Source organism: Aethalodelphis obliquidens, unplaced genomic scaffold (assembly GCF_003676395.1).
Source record: "Aethalodelphis obliquidens isolate GAN/ISIS:26980383/991018 unplaced genomic scaffold, ASM367639v1 scaffold53, whole genome shotgun sequence".
In the NCBI taxonomy this organism is placed as follows: Eukaryota; Metazoa; Chordata; class Mammalia; order Artiodactyla; family Delphinidae; genus Aethalodelphis; species Aethalodelphis obliquidens.
This window is the reverse complement of record NW_020837997.1, coordinates 390,613-405,230: the sequence shown is the minus strand read 5'-3', so window position 1 is coordinate 405,230 and position 14,618 is coordinate 390,613.

The following is a 14,618-nucleotide window of genomic DNA, read 5'->3' as shown; positions in this document are numbered from 1 at the left end:
ACATTGCTAATTATTAGAGAAATGCAAATCAAAACTACAATGAGGTATCACCTCACATCAGTCAAAATGGCCATCATCAAAAAGTCGACAGGGCTTCCCTGGTGGCGCAGTGGTTGAAAGTCCGCCTGCCGATGCAGGGGACACGGGTTCGTGCCCCAGTCCGGGAAGATCCCACATGCTGCAGAGCGGCTAGGCCCGTGAGCCATGGCTGCTGAGCCTGCGCGTCCGGAGCCTGTGCTCGGCAACGGGAGAGGCCACAACAGTGAGAGGCCTGCGTACCGCAAAAAAAAAAAAAAAAAAAGATACAGATGTAGAGAATGGACTTAAGGACACGAGGAGGGGGAAGTGTAAGCTGGGACGCAGTTAGAGAGTGGCATGAACATATTTACACTACCAAATGTAAAATAGATAGCTACTGGGAAGCAGCTGCATAGCACAGGGAGATCAACTCGGTGCTTTGTGACCATGTAGAGGTGTAGGGAGGGTGGGAGGGAGATGCAAGACAGAGGAGATATGGGGATGTATGTATATGTATAGCTGATTCACTTTGCTATGCAGCAGAAACTAACACACCACTGTAAAGCAATTATACCCCAATAAAGATGTTAAAAAAAATCTACAAACAATAAATGCTGGAGAGGCTGTGAAGAAAGGGAACCCTCTTGCACTGTTGGTGGGAATGTAAATTGATACAGCCACTATGGAGAACAGTATGGAAGTCCCTTAAAAAAGTGAAAATAGAACTACCATATGACCCAGCAATCCCACTACGGGGCATATACCCTGAGAAAACCATAACTCAAAAAGACACATGCACCCCAATGTTCATTGCAGCACTATTTACATTAGCCAGCTCATGGAAACAACCTAAATGCCTGTCGACAGACAAATGGATAAAGAAGTTGTGGTACATATATACAATGGAATATTACTCAGCCATAAAGAGGAACAAAATTGGGTCATTTGTAGGGACGTGGATGGACCTAGAGACTGTCATACAGAATGAAGTAAATCAGAAAGAGAAAAATGAATATCGTATATTAATGCATATATGCGGAATCTAGAAAAATGGTACAAGTGAACCAGTTTGCAAGGCAGAAATAGAGACACAGACATAGAGAACAACATGGACAGCAAGGGGGGAAAGGGGGATGGGGGGTAGGATGAACTGGGAGATTGGGATTGACATATATACACTAACTAATATGTATAAAATAGATAACTAATGAGAACCTGCTGTATAGCACAGGGAACTCCACTTTGCTGTACAGTAGAAACTAATACAACATTGTAAAACAACTATACCCCAATAAAAACAAAGTGGGGTGGTGTAGAGTGAAATTCTCTCCCAAGTATCGAATATATCTTTCTGGGGATATTTTGTGCATTTAAAAACCAGTACATACATGAATTCGTTCCCCATGTTCACACAAAAGTTAGAACACTATAAACACTGTTCTACACCTTGATTTTCTAATTTTTAGTTTTTTATTTTAAAATATATATAATGTATACCAGAGATTTTTATATATGTAGTGTTTCTTTGGTAACTTCCTGAGATGGAAATTAGACAGTTGATTTTCTGCCTTTTTCATTTTTAAATATATCCATTTAAAGTTATGAATTTCCCACTAAGCATGGCTTTACCTATATTCCACAAGTTTGGACATGTCATATCTTTGTTATCTCTCTTTTCAAAATATTTTAAAATTTCCGTTGTAATTTCTTATTTAACTCGTGGGTTACTTAGAAGCTTATCCCTTAATTTCCATATATACGAATATACTGTTGACCTGAAACAAATAGACTCCAGATGTTTCTCCAGCAAAGATGGATTTATTCAGGATCAGCAGAAAATTGCAGTTCAAGGTCTGCTACCATGGGGAGCCATACGCAAGTGCCCTAACAACAAGGGAAGGAGAACCTTTTTTTGTTTTAACATCTTTATTGGAGTATAATTGCTTTACAATGTTGTGTTAGTTTCTGCTGTATAACAAAGTGAATCAGCTATACGTATAAATATATCCCCATATCCCCTCCCTCTTGGGTCTCCCTCCCATCCTCCCTATCCCACCTCTCCAGGTGGTCACAAATTGGGAGGGGTAGAGCAAACAGAATCCACAGCTTTTCATCTGCTGAGTCCTGGTCAGTAAAGAAGTTTTTCTTCTTCCTGTTGGGCTCTGCTCTCATGGAAGGGCATGAGAGCTCCCCCTTCTTGTCTCACAGCTCTATTTTATTGAGTTTTCTGTTTACTAATTTTTCATGATACATATAAATGGATTTTCTAGTTTTGTCTATTTGTCAATTAATTTCTAGTGTAATACTAAAAGAATATTGAAATCTGTCTGATTTCAAGGCTCTGAAATATGTCAAGATTTGCTTTATGGGACAGCATGTGATCAATTTTGGCAACTGTTGGGTGTGCAGTTGAAGAGAATGTGTATTTTGTGATAGTTGGGTACAATTTTCTACTTATGTCCACTAGGTCAAGTTGCTACTCTAGTTGTTCAAATCTTCCATATCCTTACTGGTATTTTTGTTACTGTATTCTAAAGTGACTAAGACATGTGTGCAAAAATCTCACATTATGCTGTGAATTTGTCTATTTCCACGTTTAGTTCTTTCAAGTTTCCCTTTATATAAGGCCACATTGTTACATACGTTTAATTTTTTAAAATTTTTTATTTTTAAATTTTTTTACAGTAGTCCTTATTGTTTATCTATTTTAAATATAGCTGTGTGTACATGTCAATCACAAACTCCCAACCTATCCCACCCCTCCACCCTTCCCCCCATAACCGTAAGTTCATTTTCTAAGTCTGTTTCTGTTTTGTAAATAAGTTCATTTGTATCATTTTTTTTAGATTCCACATAAAAGCCATATCATATGATATTTATTTTTCTCTGTCTGACTTACTTCACTTGATATGATAATCTCCAGGTCCATCCATGTTGCTGCAAATGGCAGTATTTCATTCTTTTTTCGGCTGAGCAATATTCCATTGTATATAGGTACCACATCTTCTTTATATACTCATCTGCTGATGGACATTTTGGTTGCTTCCATGTCTTGGTTATTGTAAACAGAGCTGCAATAAACATTAGGGTGCATGTATCATTTCGAACCATGTTTTTTTTCCAGATATATGTCCTGGAGTGGGATTGTAGCTCATACTGTAGCTCTATTTTTAGATTTTTAAGGAACCTCCATCCTGTTCTCCATAGTGACTGTACCAATTTACATTCCCACCAACGGTGAAGGAGGGTTCCCTTTTCTCTACACCCTCTCCAGCATTTATCGTTTGTAAATTTTCTGATCATGGCCATTCTGACTGTTGTGAAGTGATACCTCATTGTAGTTTTGATTTGCATTTCTCTAATAATTAGCAATGTTGAGTATCTTTTCTTGTGCCTCTTGGCCATCTGCATGTCTTCTTTGGAGAAATGTCGATTTAGGTTTTCTGTCCATTTTTTGATTGGGTTGTTTGTTTTTTGGATATTGAGCTGCATGAGCGGTTTGTAAATTTTGGAGACTAATCTCTTGTCCATAGTATCATTTGGCAATATTTTCTCCCATCCTGTGGGCTGTCTTCTCATTTTGTTGTGGCTTCCTTTGCTTGCAAAAGCTTTTGAATTAAATTCTGTCCCATTTGTTTATTTTTGCTTTTATTTCCATTACTCTGGGAGACAGATTGAAAAAGATGTTGCTGTGATTTATATCAAAGAGTGTTTTGCCTATGTTTTCTTCTGAGTTTTATAGTATCCAGTCTTACATTTAGGTCTTTAATCCATTTTGAGTTTATTTTTATGTATGGTGTTAAAGAATGGTCGTTTCATTTTCTTACATGTACCTGTCCAGTTTTCCCCTCACCATTTATTGAAGAGACTGTCTTTTCTCCATTGTGTAGTCTTGCCTCTCTTGTCATAGATTAATTGACCATAGGTGTGTGGGTTTATTTTTGGACTTTCTATCCTGTTCCATTGATCTATATTTCTGTTTTTCTGCCAGTACCATACTTTTTTGATGACTATAGCTTTGTAGTGTAGTCTGAAGTCAGGGAGTCTGATTCTTCCAGCTTCGTTTTTCTTTCTCAAGATTGTTTTGGCTATACAGTGTCTTTTGTGTCTCCATACAAATTTTAAGATTTTTTTGATCTGTGAAAAATGCCATTGGTAACTTCATAAGGATTGCATTGAATCTGTAGATTGCCTTGGGTAGTATAGTCATTTTAACAATATTGATTCTTCCGATCCAAGAACATGGTATATCTTTCCATCTGTTTGTTTCGTATTTGATTTCTTTCATCAGCATCTTATAGTTTATCCCTAGGTATTTTATTCTTTGATGCAATGGTAAAAGGGATTGTTTCTTTCATTTCTCTTTCTGATCTTTTATTGTTAGTGTATGGAAGTGCAACAGATTTCTGTGTATTAATTTTGTTTCCTGCAACTTTACCAAATTTATTGATGAGCTCTAGCTGTTTTCTGGTAGCATCTTTAGGATTTTCTATGTATAGTATCATGTCATCTGCGAACAGTGACAGTTTTACTTCTTCTTTTCCAATTTGGATTCCTTTTGTTTCTTTTTTTTCTCTAATTGGCTGGGCTAGGACTTCCAAAACTATGTTGAGTATAAGTGGTGAGAGTGGACATTCTTGTCTTATTCCTGATCTTAGAAGGAATGCTTTCAGCTTTTTACCATTGAGTATGAGGTTAGATGTAGGTTTGTCATATATGGCTTTATTATATTGAGGTAGGTTCCCTCTATGCCCACTTTCTGGAGAGTTTTATCATAAACAGGTGTTGAATTTTGTCAAAAGATTTTTCTGCAACTATTGAGATGATCATATGGTTTTTATTCTTCAATTTGTTGATGTGGTGTATCACACTGACTGATTTGCAGATATTGAAGAATCCTTGCATCCCAGGGATAAATCCCACTTGATCATGGTGTGTGATCCTTTTAATGTATTATTGGATTCAGATTGCTAGTATTTTGTTGAGGCTTTCTGCAACTATGTTAACCAGTGACATTGGCCTATAATTTTCTTTTTTTGTGGTATCTTTGTCTGGTTTTGATATCAGGGTGATGGTGGCCTCATAAAATGAGTTTGGGAGTGTTCCCTCCTCTGCAATTTTTTGGAATAGTTTCAGAAGTGTAGGTATTAACTCTTCTCTAAATGTTTGATAGACTTTGCCTGTGAAGCCATCTGATCCTGGACTTTTGTTTTTTGGGGGATTTTATATCACAGTTTCAATTTCAGTACTTATGATTGGTCTATTCATATTTTCTATTTCTTCCTGGTTCCGACTTGGGAGATTGTACCTTTCTAAGAATGTGTCCATTTCTTCCAGTTTGGCCATTTTATTGGCATATAGTTGCTTGAGGTACATATAAATTTTAAATTATTTTACCTTCCTGGTTGAATGACCCTTTTATGGAATATCCCACTATATCTCTAGTTTTGCTTTTTACTTTAATGTCTGTTTTGCCTGATATTAACATAGTTTCATCAACATTTTTTTACATTGTTGGCATAGCACGTATTTGTCCATTCTTTTGCTTTATACTGTTAATACCCTTAATTTTAAGAGAATATTTTGTGTACAGTTTACGCTTTTTAAAAAATTGAGCCTGACAATTTTCATCATTTTTTGACATATTTAGTCCACTTACATTTAGTATGATGTCTGTGATAGTTTTCTAAGGCTGCCATAACAGAGTACCACAGAGTGGGTGGCTTAAACAACAGAAATTTATTTTCTCACAGTTCTGAAGACTAGAAGTCCAAGATTAAAATGTCAGCAGGTTTGGTTTCTTTTGAGGCCTCTCTCCTTGGCTTGCAGATGGCTGCCTTCTCACTACGTTTTTTCCTCTGTGTGTTTTTGCCCTTCATGTCTCTTTTGTGTGTCTAAATTTCCTCTTTTTAATAAGGACACCACTCAGATTGGATTAGGACTTGCCCTAATAGCATCATTTTAACTTAATCACATTTATTAGGTTCTATCTCCAAATATAGTCACATTCTGAGGTACTTGGGGGTTAGAGCTTCAGTGTATGAATATAGGGGGATACAATTCAGCCCCTAACAATATCTGATATATTTCAGTTTAAACTCATAATCTTACTATTTGGTTTTTCACTTGTTCCACTTGTACTAATTTCTCCCTGCCTTATTATTATTGTTATTATTAATTAGGTAATATTTTTCATTCTTTTCTTTTTCTCTAATAACTTCTGGCATACTTGATTACTAGTGTCTAATCCAAATAAATATTTTTGCTACTTCCTGCTTAACATGAGGACCTCAGAACACTTTACCCATTATTTTTTGTAAAAGGCAACTCTTAGTCTTCTTACTGCACTTCTTAATGTAATCTGTCTTTTTAAATGGATGCTGTTGAATTTTTTCTTTTTGTTTTGATTATCCACAGTTTACACTATGTATTTCTTTTTATCCACCTTGCTTTTGACTAATAGAGCTTCTATGACTTGAGGTTTTCCATCACTTTTGGAAATATCTTTACCACTATTTTTTTCAAATATTGTTTCTGCCCTATTCTCTTTTTCCCCTCTGCTTTTGAGACTCCAGTTACATTTAAGTTAGACCTCACTGAATCCATATGTTTCTCATGCTCTTTCCCATATTTTATGTTCTTTTTCTGTGTTTCAGCCTTGATTTTTCTATTGACCTACTGCTCTCCTCACTTGTGTCTAAACTGCTCCTAAATCCATTTATTAAGTTCTTAGTTTAGTTTTTTATTTTTTTTTCATTCTAGAGTTTTATTTGAATGTTTTCATAGATTACACCTGTCTGGTGAAATTATCCATCTTCTTTTCTTTTCTCTTGAATATAATAATAATAGTTATTTTAAAGTCTCTAAAAGGTAATGTCAATATATGGATCTCCTTTGAGTTTGTTTCTTTTTCTTCTCTCTTGATTTTTGGTCATTTTATCCTTGCCCTGGAATACCTCGTATTTTTCTTGAATGGAAGACATTGTGAATTACATATTAAGAGAGTCTGAAGCTCTGGATGATAATCTTTTCCTTCTGTCATGCAGCTAAATTGTCAGCAGATTTTAATCTAGCCTATGACTGACCTGAAGGAAGCTGGGTCAGTATTTATGAGAATTTGTCTATTTCTGATTAATTATTATTCCTAGGGTATAGTCCTTCTGTGGTCTTAGCTGGAAACCTGGGATGTTTTTGAGGGCTTTGAACTCCAATTTTTGTCTCCCAGATCTATGAGATTACTGAAAGCTCTGCTCAGCTTTCCAGCCATTAGACCCTTTGCTGCTTAAATCAACAAATTCCTTGAAAGAAAAAGCACCACAGAACATCCAACTCATCTCAAAATACTTCCCTTCTATCTGGGACCTCAGCCTCTCAAGTCATGGTTGCTTTGCTATTGTTATGATGCCTTCAAAAAATTTTGCTTTCTTGTATTTTATCCAACTTCTATAATTGTTCTCATTGTGAAAGTTGCTCTAATACAAATTACTCCACTATAGCTAGAAATTTTTTCTTATTTATTTTATTTTTAATTGTGTGAAACTTTTGCCAAAACCCAAACTATAAACAAAAGTACATTCAAAGATGCCTAGTTTCTATCTCTGTCTTCTCCAAAATTTCTTCCTTCTTCCTATATGAAACACATTTTTATTAGTTTTTTGTTATCCATTCATTTTTCAATTTTGAAAATATAAACAAATGTATATATATACATATATATAATTATCCTCCTTTCTTACACAAGAGATAGCATGCTATGGACACTGTTTTGCACTCAACATTATATCTTGAAGATCACTTCAGCACAGCAGATAGAAATACTTTGTGTTGTTTTTTACAGTTGTGTAGTACTCCATCGTGTGGCTATATTATAACTTGATCAGACCACCTTTAGTGAGCTTTCAATTTTTGTTATTATGAAAAAAATTTGGACATGTATGAAGTTAGAGAGAATGGTTTAATAAATGTCCATGTACCTATCACCTAGCTTTGACAATTATCAACTAATGGCCAATATTGTTTCATCTGCTCTCCCACCCACCTCTCCCTGCCTCACTCATCTGTGGATTATTCGGAAACAAAAATTCAGGAATCATATAACTTCGTTACATGTAAATACATTAGTGTGTTTCTCTAAAAGATAAGGAAATTAAAAAAATAATAGAATGAACATTTTAAAAGAATTTCTAACAGAGAAATATTGATATTGACATCTCATGGACATTTATGTCACAGTTACTGCTGTCTTTATAGTGTTCAAAATTTGCGGGAGTAATTTGAATACCCTCAGACACTTGAAAAATTATTTTAGAAAATTACACTTACACATTAAAGTAAAACAGAATACTTCTATTTATTCGAGGTAGTTTTCAAAATAAAAAAGAAGGTATCAGTTCAGACTTCCTTGTAGTTTATTTGAGAAATAAAATTATTTGAGAAAAGACTACGTCTATAGCCTTTAGAATCTTTAAAGATAAAGAATAATTGTTATTAATAGACTTTTCTCGCTTCCCTACTGTGGGTCTTCAAGCCTCAAGCTATCTTGATTTAGGATGGATCAAGGAGAAAAACACTGAATTTGAATATGAGATTCAAGTCTGATTTTTAATGGACTGGATTTAGAATACTTAAATGAGCTTTAGTCTAACCACCCAACTCTTGAATATGCATGAGATATGAAAAAATGGGGATGAAAGAATGGAGATGTCCTATTTAAAAGCAGTGGTTGTACAAAAATAAAGGCGTTTCCTTGTTTGTACAAGATAACTGGAGCCTGTTCAGTATAATGAATGGTAATATAGGAGATGTCACATGGCAATACAGTATATGTTTCCCAGGATGTAGACAGTAGGCTTGCAGTGATTCGTGGGAGGTTGAAATCATGGTGGATTGAGTTTTGGGGTAGTTTGAAAGAAGATGTGCTCAAGCTCGATTTTGGAGAATTAGTAATGACCGAGGAAGACTAGAGGAAACAGACATAGTACAGTTGTCCCCAGGTATACATGGGGGATTTACTCCAGGATTCCCTCTCCCCAGTGGATACCCAAACCTCTGCAGGCTCAAGTCGTTTTTATAAATGGTTAAATTGCATATAACCTGTGCTCATCCTCCCATATACTGTAAATCATCATCATAATATTACTTAACCTAATACAATGTAGATGGTATGTGAATAGTTGCCAGTGCATGGCAAATTCAAGTTTTGCTTGTTGGAACTTTCTGGAGGTTTTTTTTTTTTTCTTGAGTACTTTCAATCTATGGTTGGTTGACACTGCAGATCCAGAACCCAGAGATACAGAGGGCTGACTGTAATCTCCAATGGGGAAATACGGTTTGAGCAAAAGTGTGGACATTGAAAACGATCAGATGTATAAAGAGGATACGAGGAATAGGCTGAAAAGGGAGAAGAGTGGTAAATGCTCTAAGTCATGTCCTCAGCAGCCAATGTGCTGAAAACCAATTTGCTAGAACCCAATTCCATTCTCTGTTCTCTGGTCTTCCTGCCTCTCCCTCTAAGCATCCCCCTCAATGTGTTCCTTGCCTCCAGCTGAAGGAGCTGGAAGCAAGAGCTCACAAAGGGGTACATAAAAAAAACCTGTAACAAAGACACTGTTTTATGATGGTCTCATCTTATCAATAACCAATGCTGTGGCTGGACCAGCCCTTGTGGTTCCTATTATGACTGCAACATACCCTTCAGCAGTAGCCATCAGGAAACTTTGAAAAAATAGAGGTTTATTACATACACAACACACCTGGGACCACACAGTGAGGCAGCAAGTACAGAAAGAGAAAGAAAGAGAGTGGGCCTGGGGTCCTGCTTTTACAGGGGTCAAGGATGGGGGGCTAGGACTTTAGGGGATCACTCTTTATTAGTTAATTTAAACATAAGACCATGAATTTAAATCACAGGAAGAGAAAAAAAAACAAGCAGCCCAAATGGCCAATTATTGAAATCAACCAGGATGTCTAAAACAAAGGAGCCTCAGTGGGGAGAGGCAGCCAGGCTCTGGTTCTTTGTCTGGCAACATGGCTGGCAATGTGTTCATTCCACACAGTCTTCTTTGAAGTGGATGCCTTCAAAGAAGTGGCAATCAAAACTTAAGTCAGGTACTTGCATTATAAAAAAACACAAACAAACAAACAAACAAGCCACTGTCTGGGCTTATACTACAGACACCTGAAAATATAAGGATTAAGAAGAAACAAGTTTGGTGACTTAGCCATTTGGCAGGTAAAATGCCACCATATTGGTCAGTGAGAAAATTAATTAATTCTATAGGACATAAAGCCCAAAATAGAGAAACCATAAAATTTATCATTCAACATGAGACACTCTTGAGAGTGAAAGGGAGTGCTATCTATGATTACGCTGGGACAACAGGCATAATAACTAGACCACAGGATTGTCCACAGAAAAACATGAAGGGCACTGAGCTTAAATAAACATCTAACAGGGTTTGGGATGACACCCAGCTCCCATGCCACCATCTGACTCTCTCAAAGATGGGTGCTTTTCTTTCCCTCCCACTAGGAGGGACAGAATTGTGTTCAGTTCCCACTATTGATGCAAGTGCAACATCTCACCCAGTGCTCTGCCTACCATAGGCCTCCAGTAGACACAGGCTGACTTCACAGGGCAGGAAAAGGACAGGTGTGGATGGCGCAGTGCAGGGAGAGCCAATTGGGGCAGTCACAGGTAAAGACCCCATGTGGGCCTGGGAGTTCACTGAGGAACCATTGAAATGTGTCTGTGGTGGGGGGTAGAGCACCAAGAAACCTGCACCCCATTCCTGTGCCCTGTGCCCCTCCCATGACCAGGTTTCCCCACACTGTCCCACTGGCCCTTCTTCTGGTCCTGTCCCCAAGCTCCCTGTTTGGTTTTCTTTAATTATAAACTTGGGAGCTTCTGCTCCAGCGCTGGAGTTTGTGGGCTGCCCTGGGACTTCACAGCTTTACCTTCCTCACTCAGCTTCAGTGTTAAAGCACCTGCATGGGCAGCGGGAGACAGTTCTGCAACCCAGGCTGGGAGGCAGCCCGTGGAAGGTGGACGGGAATCAGGGAGTGGGCTCAGATACACAGATCCTGGCTCTGTCCCCATCTGCCCACCACCGTCTCCTTGACTAAGTTCACTTTCTCCACACCCCTTTTGCTGAGAGGAGGCTGTTGCCTGTCTGAGGCCCACTGTCTGAGCTAGAGAGTCACAGGGAGGCTGAGGGTGACGTGGACACCCACAGCTGGGCTGAGAGGTTGGTGGGAGCTGAGGAAGGTCAGAGCTGGGGGGCTCCGCTCTGACCCCTCTGACCCAGTAAGTGCAAACAAAGAAAGGAGGATGAAATGATTTTGAGGCTGAAATCTCCTTCACAGGGTATTTGCTGAGTTTGTTTTCTTCCAGGGAACCCACCTTTAGGTGAGGGTCTTTACCTGTTACCCTCCTCTCTCCTTTTTGCAGTTCCTATGACTGATCGCTGGTCATTTCGCATTTCTATTTCTCTTCCTGTTATTTTCTGCCTCTGTTAGTTTTTGTTTTCTTCTGGGGGGATGAGGGGGTGGGCATATATCTTCTAGTGTTATGCCTCTTCTCACTCTTTCTTCCAGTCCTCTTCCTTTGATCGACTTCTCCCTTTTTCTTAACTTAGTGTCTCATTGACCTTTTTCTTTTCTCTTTCCCTCTGTCTGGACTGGGGGGCCACAGTGATGGGTTGAAGAGTTTTCTAAAGCAGGAAGACAGAGGATGAGTGGAGAGAGATGCAGGTAAAGAGGCAGGGAGGAGAGGGGATGTTGAGTCATTTCTTCCCCAAAAGGTGACTTGTTTTATGGTGTCATTTCTAGGAAGAAAAATGAACTCGCTAACTAAACACCCATAGTTACAGTGTAAGAAATGAGCATGTGAGATGCCAGAATAATTTCTTGAATTGTTTTGCATAATACAATTACTCATTCAACAGATATGTGCTGGGAACAAAATATATGCCAGGCACTGTCCTAAGAGCCTGAGATCCCACCATGTGCAAAAGTGGCATCAGTGAATATAGGTTTTAGTCGAGAAATCAGGAGTATAACAAAATTCATGTGAATTAAATGTAGCATGCCCAATGGTGTTTAGCGCAATGAAAAACATAAGGCAGGTTAGGAATGAGAAGGAAAAAAGGATTTCAACTCGAAATAGATGTGGAGGAAGGCCTGGCTAAGAAGGTGAGGAGCAGGTAAGGGAACAAGGTGGAATATACCTGGCAAGAGTATTATATGAGGAGGTAAGAGCAAGCCTTGCATCCGCCTGCTCTGTTGGAGGAACGGAAGGGAGGCCAGTGAGACTTGAGTGGAGGAAATTCCAGGGAGAGCAGAACATACATCCTTTTGCCTATGGATGCTCCAGCAACATCTGTTGAAAAGGCTGCCCTTTCTCTGAGAAATTGAATTGTTTTTGCCCCTTTGTCAATGTCGTGTATACAGAAGTAGAAATACAATGTTGCACATGAAACATATAATGCCATAAACCAATGTTACCTCAAAAAAAAAAAAAAAAGGCAAGCAGCAAAAAGGATAGCAACAACAATGACAAAAAGATTAGTTGGGGAGAAAATATTTGCAAACCACATATTTGACAAAGGACTTGTAGCTGAACTAAATAAAGAACTCATCAAAACTTAATATTTAAAAAGTTGTCCACATTAACAGAATTAAGGGACGGAAAATCACATGATCATCTCAGTTGCTGCAGAAACAGTATTTGACGAAATTTAGTACACTTTTATGATAAAAACATTCAACAGACTAGACGTAAAAGTAAACAGGTGAATGGTTAAACAATCTGTGGTACATTTATACCATGGAATATTACTCAGCAATTAAAAAAGAAAGAAATACTATTGATATAACTGGAATGGATCCCAAGGCAATTATGCAGAGTAAAAAAGCCAATCTCTAGAGGCTACGTATTGTCTTACTCCATTTATATAGCATTCTTGAAGCGACACAATTAGAGACAGAGAATAGATTAGTGGTTGCCAGGGGTTAGGGATGGGAGACAGGAGAAATTAGAGGGGTTGTATGTGGCTATAAAAAAGTAGCCCAAGGGAGTCTTGTGGTGATGGAACAGTTCTGTATCTTGACTGTGCCATTTACGTGAAGCTACACATGTGATAAAATTGCTATATATCAGGTCCTGGGGCAGGAAGGGGCAGCAGTGCAGCTGTCATCTGTCACTGGGGGTCGACTGTGGCCTGGTGCTATCTCTTAGATCCTTCACTGTCCCCTTAAAAAAAAATTTAAAAATAAGAAGTAGTGAGTCAAACAAAGAATCATGCCCCTTGAGAACTAGGTAAATTTAAATCTTGGGTAGCCTAATAGACAATGTTCAATCATGACATTGAAAAAACATGCAGTTTTGGTGTGCTGTGTTTTCATTTTTATTTGTCTCTAAGTGTTCTGCAGTTTCCCTTGTGATTTCTTCATTGATCCACCGGTTGTTTAAGATTGTATTGTTTAGTTTCCACAAATTAGTGAATTAAAGTTTTACTTCTGTTATTGAAAAAAAATGATGTACATTTTAAATTAATGCAAATTATATAAGTTTAAATAGTGAGTTGATTCCAGTGTAAATAAAGAATGAGAAAATGAATGTGCTGGGGAAAAAATTGCTATATAGAGATATGGAGAACTCTGAAAACTCTATGGGTTGTACCAATATCAATTTCCAGTTTTATTACTGCACTATACTTATACAAGATGTCATCATTGGAGAGAGCAGGTGAAAGGTACATGAGACCTCCCTGTACATTTCTTTGCAACTTTATGTGAATCTATAATTATTTCAAAATATTTTCTTCCTTCCTTCCTTTCTTTCTCTCTTTCTTTGAGCCCAGGTTCCAAATTAACATTCTAAGAAGTTAATGCTCTAATGTGTAGATAGTAAGAGCCCTGCTAATGTCAGGGGCTGTGGTCAGTTCATGATTCCATGTGGTTTTACAGACACATTTTCTAATCCACACTGAGGACCTCACAGTGAAGCAGTGGAAGGGCCTGTTAATAAAATGACTGAGTGGAAGGTCGTGTTATTATTATTAAAACACGAAATACTCAGCTAAGGCCAATCTCTTCAGGCCCATGAGGCCTGAAAGACACACACATTGGTTGAAAAGCAGACAGCTATACAAAGTTATAAAAATCACACCACAATCTTTACATTAAGATTTAACATAAGCACCAGGAATAAAGCCACTGAATGCAGCAGTAATCCCAGAGTATTGGTTACCCTCTTCTCTTCGAATCTCCCATCCAAACTCAGAGCCCTCGGGACAGAAATCAGGATACTTTTGTCTTCTAGAATTTGAGCCAACCATTCAAATGAGGTTTTGGAAAATTTAATAACATAAAAATCTAAGTTTAAAAAATGTGATTCAGGGCTTCCCTGGTGGCGCAGTGGTTGAGAGTCCGCCTGCCGATGCAGGGGACACGGGTTCGTGCCCCGGTCCGGGAAGATCCCATATGCCGCGGAGCGGCTGGGCCCGTGAGCCATGGCCGCTGAGCCTGCGCGTCCGGAGCCTGGGCTCCACAACGGGAGACGCCACAACAGTGAGAGGCCCGCGTACCGCAAAAAAAAA